The sequence below is a fragment of the Protomyctophum bolini genome (genome assembly GCF_963924005.1).
Source record: "Protomyctophum bolini genome assembly, chromosome: 9".
NCBI lineage: Eukaryota > Metazoa > Chordata > Actinopteri > Myctophiformes > Myctophidae > Protomyctophum > Protomyctophum bolini.
The window spans coordinates 35,087,379-35,097,198 of NC_137870.1; the positions used below are offsets into that span (position 1 = coordinate 35,087,379).

General features: G+C 41.4%; 2 long non-coding RNA genes across 2 annotated transcripts; both read right to left on the reverse strand.

Annotated features, from left to right (window-relative positions):
• Nucleotides 1–263: 263 nt before the first annotated feature.
• On the reverse strand, nt 264–1,529 carry LOC308322009. The gene is made up of 2 exons (XR_013964672.1): nt 1,337–1,529; nt 264–449 (listed from the first exon to the last, which is right to left on the reverse strand). It is a non-coding gene; the product is annotated as an uncharacterized lncRNA (long non-coding RNA).
• A 6,040-nt stretch (nt 1,530–7,569) lies between these two features.
• Nucleotides 7,570–9,245, reverse strand: LOC308321117. Its single transcript, XR_013964590.1, has 2 exons — nt 8,984–9,245; nt 7,570–8,242 (listed from the first exon to the last, which is right to left on the reverse strand). It is a non-coding gene; the product is annotated as an uncharacterized lncRNA (long non-coding RNA).
• Nucleotides 9,246–9,820: the final 575 nt, after the last annotated feature.

Sequence of the window (9,820 nt, forward strand, 5' to 3'; positions counted from 1 at the left end):
AACTGGCAACCTTGCGGTTACCATCCAGCCACTCTACCCCGGAGCCACCGCCGCCCCATATGGAGCATGTCTTGAGTGTACAGAGTTTGATGAGGTCAGATCAACATATGGAATGTCAGAACAAGTCAGCTCCATATGGAGATCTAAGGGTGGCAATGGCATTTCCAGGACTGTTGAGAACTCTAGCTTTCGCCGGCTGCCGGGGGCACAGCTGCACTAATAATAATAATAATAATAATAATAACTGAAATATATGACCACCCTTGTGATTGTGTAGCATTTATTTATTACAACAAAATCTATCAAAAGCCAAGAATACCACCGACAGAGCTGATCAGAAGGATGATAAAAATAATTCCGACAACAACTGCAGAGATGTTGATGATCTTGGCTTTTCTTGACGCCTCCTGAGCCTTAGTTGTTTCACCCATCGTATTTGCATTTTGCACCTTAAAAAAAACAAAACAACAAAATCAATTGAGTGCATTGAGTTAAAATATTGTGCTAATGAACATTCGTACAGAGAAGAAAGAAGTCCAGCTGTGTGAGGCTTCTTTCTTCTCTGTATCCATCAACCTTTTGTCCAGCACCAGCAAGGGCCTGGATGTGCGCTCGCCACCTGTTTTTAAACTAACTAATATTTGTGCAAATTGCAACCAATTGTGATGAATTTTATTCAGATTACGGTAACTATTCATCCATCCCACATTAACATGCATAATTCATTATAATCATGTCATGGCTTGACAGCATGCATTGATATTTCAGGGTTATGATCAACAATGAAACAATTTATGCTCGAATGTGTGATTTATGTCTTATGAGGAATTGGCTTTCCAAATGTTCAAGCCTTACGGAGTAAAGGTTTTTGTACATGGAAAATTAACTTCATGTCTTTATGTCGTCACCAGGAGAAACAAGAAAGGAAAACAAAGTTAGCGGTTTTTACCTTTCAAAAACACATTCGGCAAAAATAGCAGAACTACAATCTCTGAGCTTGTAGATGGGCTGTTTTCAGTGAAGGGATTTGGAGTAGGGGAAAAGGAAATCCTAGTATAGAGCCACGGGGAGGCCCGGGGACTCCGCTCAACTAAGTGTATTGGGCAATGAATTCATGCCTTAATATTAGTGCTTTATTAGTACGTCTTGGTACAATATCTTATGTGTACTGTACAGGGGGAAAAGTGTTACAATAAGATATTGTAACACTTTTCCCCCTGTAGTGTACAGTACATATAAGATTCTTATATGTACTGTACACTACAGGGGGAAAACTGTTACAATATCTTATATGTACTGTATTATTATTGTTAATATTATTATTACAATCACCTACCCTGCGAGAGAAGATGACAGCTGCTACTCCAAGTGGCAGACAGCAGCAGAGCATGCTGAAGATGGACCATCCCAGATAAGTCTGCACCAACGTGCGGGGCTGGCGGCCTCCTTCCATAGTGGCTTCGTTGTCTCCAGTTCAGATGGATGATGTACTGTATGTCCTGCAGTTTCTCTGTAATGTTATGTCTTCAACGGGTCCTGGGGTTCTAGGACACTCTGACTGCATGGGTGGGTGTGGTTTAAGTTCAAACGGGGGGGACGGGGGGCGGACTTTGTATGGCCAGCTAACCACAAAGGAACATCATCAGGGACCAGAACTGCAAGCTCACAACGCGTTGAGAGCTTGTGGATCAACTATTTTAGGGGCGGCCGCGTGCACTCTTTAACTATGTGCGGCATTGATTTCTACACATAGGACACATTATTTCAACGCAAAATCATGCTGTGTTGGGAGAGTTCAGCAAAATGCTATTCTTCTGAATGTAATATAATGTATTCATTTGACAATTAAATGATAGTGATACTCTTTAATTTAGTCAGGGACTCAGGGTGACCACTGACCAGAAACATGATATGTCAAAGTATGCACACAAAAAACAAGAGTTTTGACAAAACCCGAGTCCGCAACCTTGGTGTCATCCTTGACCCCACCCTCTCCTTCCAGCCCCATATGTCAACCAGATCACCAAAACCCCTTTTTTCACATCGTCCGCCTTCGTTCCACGCTGTGACACACTGGCACTGAAACACTCATCCATGCCTTCATCACTTCCAGACTCGACTACTGCAATAGCCTCCTGTATGGCGTCACCACCAAGGTTCTCAAAAAACTACAGTATGTCTAGCCCAAACATTTAGATTCTCGTAGAGGTTTTTTCGATTCTGACGAATCTCTCTACGAGTGTCTAAAAGATTTACCCCCAAATATGGTCGAGAAGAGCAACGTTTGAGCCTTACCTTGTACAAATGCAAAATCTAAGCTGCTTATTCTTTTGCCCCACTTGTTGCTATATAAATTGTATGTATTATTATTATTATAATCTCGGATTCTCGATGCAAAAATAACAAGCTATTGGAAGCTATTTTTCGGTGGCACTGTTGCACATGCATCCTACTACTCTAATGGAAAGCAGGAGCAAAGCCATGTGCCCGTTTATCCGTCCGCCTTCTCCTACCAAACCACTCTGTTAGCACACATCTCTCCATGCACAAGAAAATCTGCATGCAACCGGAATCCATATGCACTTCATTGCATCCATGCAACTGTCATATTTACTGTACAAATATTGTTCCTACTGCCCCACTTGCTGTGACGTCAAATTCGTCACAACTTTCCACACCACCTTCTCTTTTTAAAGACTACACCAGCACAGAGCACAGCCATCCGAATGTCCCTCCCCCTTTCACCCCTCGCTTACGGCTGTGCTGCTGTGTGTGTGAACTGTGAACTCTCTCACACATGCTGCGCTGACTCGACCACTCCACAAACAAGAAACACAACAATTAAGGACCCATGCTTGCCACCCGCCAACAATTGTACGGGAATACTCCGACATCACATGTGTGTGTGTGTGTGTTTGTGTGTGTGTGTGTGTGTGTGATCGCTGATTCGTATAGGGCCGATTCATACTCCTATTTTAGAGCCGAATAAAACTCGGTTCGGCGCTGTAGAGCCTACAATGTGACGTCATTTGAGGTTTGGGGGGGGGGGGGGGGGGGTACCGTCCTAAAGTCGGCTCTTCGGTGCTACTGAAAGTTTCTGACGAGCCAAAATCATTTCGGCACTACAGCGCCGAAACAGCGGTAAAATAGGAGTATGAATCGGCCCTAATACAGCAACGGACCGGATCAGCATTATGATTGGCTACGCCTACTTGGTATGTCTGTAAAGTGTGAGCCTTTGCCTTCCAGTCGCTTTGTAGCAAACAGGAGCGCGCTGTTTTGTTTTTGAAAACAGCAAAAAGCTAATGGATATATATAGCCTACGCCCTACGGTCTTTTTAAAGATACAATCAAAGATAAAGTAATTCAGACAAATCTCCAAAGCTGTGAGTGGGCTCACTGGGCTGTCAGCAGCACCACAGTGACCGCACGGTGCACACCCCTCGCCCGTGCAGCAACACTGACACGGTCAGCGGAGAGGCTGCTGTCTGTGAGCCGTCTGTGTGCGGGTAGACTTGAGAAAAAGACCCATCTCAGCCAAAATATCCCAAAACAATGTCCGGGGGAACAGAACCGTTCCTTTTCCTCAGACTACTTTAATTAAAAGGTAAGTGCAGGTAAGTGCAATTGGGTCAAGGATGTTGTACTGTACGAGATTGGTAATAAATTATATTGGTCAAATCATGCTAAGCAACTCATTTTAGACCATCTGGGGAGGCCATCATACTCGCGGTGATGTCCTTAAAGGTTCATGGCACCCCCCCCCCCCCCGTGCGTTGTTCTGGAGGGAGGGGGCAGAGTCGGGCGTGCAATTATTAATCAAGCAACAGAGAGCTGTCCGCCTCCAAAATGCGACTTCAAAAACAAAAAATAAAACTAGCTGTTGCACGTAAATATATATATTCAGATTCCGCAACCTCGTGTCATATATACCCCTGAAAATTAAATGTTGTTTACAGTCATCAGGCAGGACACCACGAACCGGAATCAGAAGTACCCACACAATTCCCCATGATCAAGGGCATCATCATTGGCCTACCCAATAAAAGCTTTGATGCAGTGTATCCGACGAAATGCTATGAAAACTTTCATACATGTGCCTTAATTGATTCATGAGGAACACATATCTGTGTAGAAAACCATTTTGAACAGTTTGAAAAACACTTAAATCCTTACTTTGAGTGATTTGCGTGAAACGTTCTACACACAATCTATGGACCAAAGTCGATGACTCACATTTGTATGTGGGAAAAAAGCCTCCATGAACTAATTAGTATTGTACAGCTGTTTCAAATGTTCCTTTGCAAACATGAGTTCCTTTCACAGCTTGGGGGTAGCAGTAGTTCAAGAAATTATAGTGTCTGTCTGTGAGACACATAAGGGCCCCGGTTCGAGCTTTAGGTTTGATTTAAATGGCCACATACAATGCATTACCTTATTAATTAATGCATTTGCATTATTGATAACATGACATTCTACTTTGAGAGCATTTCAGTTCAATATGAAAACAGCCGATCTACAAGCTCACAACTTTTTGTATCTTACTGCGTTGTGAGCTTGTAGATAGGCTATTTTCAATTGTTTGGGTCCTGAGGAGACATTGGGTCACAAGCTAAAACTAAAAAGGTTGTGTTACGGGCTTAGTTCATGACAGAAGAAAATAATTTATGTAACTGATACCAAAAGGGCAGATAATGCAAAAGTAAATTAAAAAAGGGATAAGGTGGCACTGATGAAAACAGGGCCACCTTTTCGGGTGGAAACCTTACGAGTCCAAAACTTCTGCAGAGGTTAAAAAATATATATAAAAAACGACTACATTAGAAAATCAGCCCAGGATATAGAAAGTTAGTGGATAATGAGAGAGAACACGGTTGAAATGTGCAGAGGAGAGATGAGGGGCACATTGAGGAGAAGGATGCTGAAGGTGGAGCTGCCAGACAAGAGGTGAAGACAGAGAGAGAGAGAAAGAGAGAGAGAGAGAGAGAGAGATTGACAAGAAAATATTGTCTGGACCAACAAGGCAACAATTAAGACAAATAACAGAACGGATCAATGAGTACGGTGTCAATGTAATTTTATACTGCATTGAATCATCAGACATAACAAAATTTGTGTGTGTGTGTGTGTGTGTGTGTGCGCGCAACAAGAGGACGACGGACAGGCAAATGAAAGTTTCAGAGTCCATTTTATTGGACAGAGTGTACAAAATACAGCATCGCAACCATGCAGGGGCTGGAGCCCCATGCAACACACTAGATAGACATTTCAGCAGACATTTTATACAGATCAGGACAAAGACATCAAAGGGGAAATGCAAAAGGTGGTCTCTGGTTTCCCACCCCCATTGTCTCCATGTCTGTGTCCATAAGGTAATGGTCAGCAGGAAGCACAACAGGAAGAACAGTAGGTGTCCTAACCTGCAGCTACTATGAGCAGGCCAGATCTTTAGGGTCCCTCCTAAAGTCCCTCCTGCAGCTTGCCCATGCATCCTGTCTAAACATGTCAGTCCCTCACCCATGAGAGACAAAGTAATGTCACACTATACAGTTATTTACGCTATTATTAATGTGAATTGAAGTTCCATATACCACATGCGTGCGTGTCATTATTGAACCAAGTACAGATACGTCAAATCAATACATTCTAAAATGATGACAAAGTAAAGTACTAATATCTCTGTTTTTGTCAACTCAGTAAAACCAGGACTGGACTGCACCAACATAATTCACAATGAAAACAAATCAAGAACGTGCTTTCATACAAATTTATACTTTGTGCACACTCGTACGCATATAACACACAGCACACACACAGCTGGTTTGCCATTCAGAGGTCATGGTCGAGTAGAATAACTCATGTTACATATTCTCAAAATAGCCAATTCTATAGCCAACCAAAATAACCAAATAAATGCCTGATGATCATGAAGTATATGATGGCGATGATGGTTGCAAAAGAAATTCCACAAACAAGAGCCCAGATGTTGATTATTTTGGCTTTGTTTGATGCCTTCTTAGCCACAGCTGTATCACCGTTGTCGATTGCCGTTTGTGCCTTGGAACAAATGAAAGCAAAACAAAACATGCATTGAGTCTGATGTTTTCAGATTATGGGCTCATTAACGTTCAATTTGCAAGAAATATTATTGTCATTATGATTACTAAGAAGTAGTGATGGGAGATTAATCGGCAAACACATCGGTATCGGCCGATATTGGCCTTACACCAATTCATCGGTATAATAATATATCGGATTTAGCAGATATTTCATTTTATTATAATTATGTTGGAAAATACATTTAAAAAAGCCTGAAAAAGCCTTTTGTGATGATGACGTTTCTGAGGAAGCTTTTGAAAGAGTCAATAGTTGGAACATTTAATATATATACTACATTCAAGCTGTTCATGTTGGGATATGGGCCTACATTACAATAACGGTGCATCCCTAGTTTTGGAATAAAGCGGCATTGCTTTTTTTAAATTCAGCTTTTTTTCAGAATGGACAAAATAATTTTATTTCATTAATACAGAATGAGATCATATCGACATTGGTTATATCGGTTATCGGCCATAATAGCAATTCATTATATCGGATATCTATATCGGTCAAATTGTCTCATCGGTACATCCCTACTAAGAAGTAGCCTAAGAGGATGTTGCATAGAATCTTGGTCTATATGTTATGCATCAATAGTTATAGCTATTTAACCTCACCTTGCAGGACCAGAATATAGCTGCAATCCCAAGTGGCAGGCAAGTTAGACAACAGCACAGAGTGTTGCAGATGGACCATCCAAGATAAGTTTTAGGCTCACGGGCCTGTTGGTTTTCTTCTTCCATTGTGAACATAATGTAGCCTATGGTCCTGGATGTATGCTGCACTTTCTTTGGACTGTCTGGAATGCTATCGTTTGTTGGTTTGGGGTTGGGGGTTGGGAGTTGGGGGTTGGGGTCCCACATTTTACTGGGTGGGTGTGGTGTAAGTTCAAACTTACACCATGACATGGCATGACATGGCCTGTCATGTTGGACAAAGTAATTGACACCAGTACTTGATTCCAAGTATAGATCCAAGTATAGCATCCTCCTGTTCAAATATTACTTATGTATGTACTTGAGTTAAAGTACTGGAGTGTTTAATTTAAAAATATATATGTTTAAGTATTCAAAAGCACATGCTTTAAAAAATATATATGTTAACGGGCCACTTTAATAATAATAATAAAGTACTCAAGTAAACATACTTATTTACTATCCACCATTGCATTCTATGGAGTGTAAGTAAACATGGACCCATAAGGATCTGTCAATTCTCAGGAATAAGGAACTCTGGTTGAGTAGATGCAGAGGGGGAGGGGAAACATCTGATTAGAGGGGGTTGTGTCACCCTTTGAGCTACAGCAGCGGTTCCCAAACTAAAGTCTGTGCAGCGTGCACCCACCTCCTGACATAGCTGACACCCCCCCCCCCAAACATACCATTGGAAGCACAATGACTAAATGAGAAGAATACATGAAAAAAGCAGAAGACAAAATAAGACAAAATAAAAAAGACATATCTATTGCGGGAGTATTTATGAACGTAGTATTTATTTATTTATATTAGTGTTGACAACTACAACGCTAATATATTGCAACAAAACTTGGATAAAAAAAGACATATCTATTGCGGAAGTATTTATGAACGTAGTATTTATTTATTTATATTAGTGTTGACAACTACAACGCTAATATATTGCAACAAAACTTGGATACAAAAAAATCATACATCCAGTTGATTCCTCCTGAAGTTGGAGATGACCATGGTTTACATGTGTGTTCTATCATAACACACTGTCCAGTGCCGGGAGTGTGTTTACACGTTGACTTTGTGTGCATGTGTGTGCGTGCGTGCATGTGTGCATGCATGCATGGATGTGTGTGTGTGTGTGTGTGTGTGTGTGTGTGTGTGTGTGTGTGTGTGTGTGTGTGTGTGTGTGTGTGTGTGCATCTAACACAGCACATATTTTGTTCTGGTTCCAAGAACGCATTGGTAACAAAATACTTGATATTCCTACAAATGGTGGTGAGCCGAAACTCTCTTGAGTTGAACAGAAGCAGTTATCCCTGGGTGGCTTTGATGGCGACGACGATGATAAGAATAATAATTCCACAAACAAGAGCAACAATGTTGATTGTCTTGGCCTTGTTTGATGCCTCCTTAGCAGCAGCTGTATCACCGTTGTTAATTGCCGTTTGTGCCTTGGAAAAAACAAAACAAAGCATGCATTCAGTCTGATGTCTTCTCTTCATATCATGTGCTCATTAACATACTTTCAATTTCAAATAATTATGTTGCAATTAATTTTATTCAGTTAATGTCCATAACCCGACAACTGAGAGTTATGGGGGTCTTTGAAATAATACAAAATACCAATCTGTCCTGCTCCTGCTAAAGCAAAATATAATAAGGTCAAATCTCTACCGATATTGACGTCAGACTTCGGTGCTCTATTCCCAATAGGAATAAAGTCTGTGGTTCTATATGGGCTGTGGCAATATAGCTTTTAGCAACATATTAGGGACATTTTTAGAACCATGAACTTTAGTTCAAAAGTTTGAATGATAAACTATGAACTAATTCATTTTTAAAATTGTGAACTGTGAACTGAACTAGTTAATGTGGAAAGTGAACTGCCTTGTCAACATGAATAGGTCTTTCCAAAGGATCGACACTACATAAGTAATGCTGTGATGTTATGTGGGATTAGCAATTAACTGAACACTACGTTTTTAGACTTTTCTTTACATGGTAAATTAATGTAATCACCAAGACTTCTGTTTGTGTGTTAAATATATGTGGGGAAAAGTTAATCATATCTTCAGAAAAGATACTATCATTTAAATTAGGTTTATTTCAATGCCACAGATTAATAACAAGTAGAAGAATCTAGTTCTATAGCCTACATTATGTTATAAATACATGATATAATAATAACCTACCATGGTGGAGCAGACTATCGCTGCGATTCCAATTGGCAGACAGCAGCACAGAGTGTTGAAGATGGACCATCCCAGATAAGTTTCCATCTTACGGGTCTGTTGGCTTTCTTCTGCCATAGTGGACCTAGTTTTTGGATGTACAGTATGCTGCACTCTTTGGAATGTCTGGATGCAATAGTTTGGTGGGTGTCGAGGTCCCACATTTTATTGGGTGGGTGTGGTTTAAGTTCAAACAGGAGGGCTCTGTACTGCGGAACATTCATTGTTGGATAAAATACTCCAGGACTTATAGTGAATCTTCAACTGCTTATCCGTAGTGGGGTCGCGGGGGCACCACCAGAGTCCTAGACTTCCTCCTGGGGGATCCCGAGGCGTTCCAAGGCCAGTGTGGCGATGTAATCCTTCCATCTGGTCCTTGGTCTGCCCCAGGGTCTCCTTCCAGTGGGACGTGCATCGAGGACCTCCCACTACATGTCCATTTAACATTTGCAACCTTTCATATTGAATGAACCCACAAAAACACATTTTCTTTTTGTCTCCATCAAGCCTCATGTATAGTCTGGATTTTGGGTGGTGGGGTGACCACCGAACTACAACATGACGTCACGAGTCGCAGTGAAGAGCAAGCCCTTCTCTCTGTTTTTACTCACCACCGCTCAACGTTATTTCAGCTCCGGTGGTCACCTCACCACCGGAGCGGTGGTCACCTCACCACCGAACCAGACTATGAATAGGCCTTCAGGCTGAAGGCGTGGCCGAGATGATGTTTTAGTTTAAGAGTCGCTCTGAACCAAAGCCTTTAGCTGGATCCTGACTTCCTGTCAGAATGACGTTAGG